A 2,509-nucleotide genomic window follows, 5' to 3' on the forward strand; every position below is an offset into this window, starting at 1 on the left:
AAAAAAAAAAAAATTAGGTGAAATCTCATTTATCTTTAAACAAATTAGAGGACTTATCAAAAATCTTTCCGTTTCTATAGAGATGAAGGAAATTTTAATACAGTGGTTCTCAAACTGGGGTGCCTGGACCAGAAACATCTGCATCACCTGGGAACTGATTAGAAATGCAAGTGATCAGGCCAGACCCTCTGAATGAGAAATTCTGGTGGTCGAGCCCAGCAATCTGTTTCACCAAGCCCCCCAGATCATTTTGCTGCTGCTGCAGTTGAAGAACCACTGCCATAATGATTGCCTTGTCTAAGGCCTTGAAAATGAGACTGGAGCATGTTTGGCAGCGTGCTTTGAGAAGCTCTTGGTGAAACTAATGCTGACCTCCTAACTCAGTACTCAAGCACCATACTCTAGCTTGTTTTAAATAGCTGGAAGTCACCTATTATTCAAAAACAGTGCATATTACATAATCGATTTCAAAAAGATTATGTAAAGATAAATGAGGATATTTGTAAAGTGCTTAGTGTGCTTATGTATGTGTGCTAAATGTGCTATGCCTCACACATAGAGGACATTATTTTAATGCGGATAATTGGTATTCAAATTATTACTCTTAATTCATGTTCTCTTTTCTCAAAGCAAAACACAATACATTCTACTCATTGAACATTTATAGACATTTAAACCCAAGGGGAACACTAGAGATCATTTGGTTTAAGCTCCTTGTTTTACTGGTGAGAAAACTGAAGACCAGAGAGGCCACGTGACAGGTCCACAGTCTCATAGGGAATAATGGACAAAGATTAGAAACCACGGCTCTCAACTCCTGGACTAGTGTCTTGTAGAGGAAGCCTTTCATGTTGTACTCATTATAACAACAATAATATTTACTATGAAATTTTCTCCCTTGGCCTTACTAATTATTAACCAGTGCCAACCTCTCCATCTCTACTTCCTCTCACATAAACTGACGCTACTACTCAAAATTATAAAACTGTTTATTGGGCTTAAAACTTTCTAGATGTACATAAATAGAAAATCAATGTAAAATATACATGCAAAAGATACACATTTCTACAACGTTCAGTGAAATCTTGATGCTGAACATCAGATACATATCAGATGCTACATGTGTACAAATTCAAGTTTCCTTGTATATGCGGTCACTTTATTTTGTGTTGTGGACCAGTAAATATATATGCAAGAAATGAACCTTCGACATGCCATTTTATTCTGGAAAAAAAAAAAATGTCTTTGGATTATCCCACCAATCGTATTGATGTTCTTTAGAACTTCACTCTCACTAAACCATACAGCAACATGTGGGAGAAAAGTTCATACAGAAGGAGGAGGAGGGATTTACCTATGTATAAGAAGAAAAATGATCTATTTTAATGTAAAAAGCCTCCAGGGACATCATTGTTCGTTATTCTCTTTTTCTTTTATATTACCTCAAATATTCCTTAGATATAAACAATTAGAGAAAACGTAATTTGCAGTAGCACAATATAAAAATTCAAGTCCTCTAACTTCCAGTTACAGCGTTATACAAATTTGAATGTCTGTATTTTCTCTATTGTATGTTCACGTCACACATTCAAGGCTGATTAGTAGCAGCAATGTTTCTCAGCCCAGTGCCATCCATTGATTTAGCATTTTATTCCTTCCAGAAACCTAGTCATCCCCAAACTGAAAACTTTATATAGTATGTTCTACATTACGGGCCATGAAAATGTGCTGTATCCATTTATTAGTACGAACAGTTAATGATACACCATTGAATGCTCCTCCTTAATGGTTTCATATAAAGGCTTTAACACAAAGGAGGTAGAGGATCTGTGGCTTACACAGAAAAATTATTATGTTTCAAGCTGGGCACTGAATTAAAATCTTATCCTAAGTCATGCATCATTAGACAAAAAGCCTGAGGAACTGAAAGAACCATGTAAGCATTTTCCACCTTCAAAATGCTTAAAGAAGTTTTAGATTAATGGAATTTGATGCTTTTAATGATGTCAAAGATTGGATATAAGTGCCGTATTATTTCATTGACTTACTGCCAGATATTAAAGGCAATTCATGATTACTCATTTAATCTTTTCTGATTATGAAAATCCATTATAGCAAGAAAAAAATATAAAGTTCAGAAAAGTAGAAACTATTTATTTAAAAATTAGAATATATTTATACAAAAAGAATATGTGGACATGGGCTTAAAATTCCTCTGGAAGGCTAGGAGCGGTGGCTCATGCCTATAATCCTAGCACTCCGGGAGGCCGAGGCTGGTGAATGACCCGAGGTCAAGAGTTCCAGACCAGTTGGCCAAAATGGTGAAACCCTGTCTCCACTAAAAATACAAAAATTACCCAGACATGGTGGTGCATGCCTGTAATCGCAGCTACTTGGGAGGCTGAGGCAGGAGGATTGTTTGAACCCAGGAGCTGGAGGTTGCAGTGAGTCAAGATCAAAACACTGCACTCCAGCCTGGGCAACAGAGCCAGACTCTGGCTCAAAAAAA

The sequence above is a fragment of the Mandrillus leucophaeus genome, unplaced genomic scaffold (assembly GCF_000951045.1).
Source record: "Mandrillus leucophaeus isolate KB7577 unplaced genomic scaffold, Mleu.le_1.0 Scaffold140, whole genome shotgun sequence".
Taxonomy (NCBI): Eukaryota; Metazoa; Chordata; class Mammalia; order Primates; family Cercopithecidae; genus Mandrillus; species Mandrillus leucophaeus.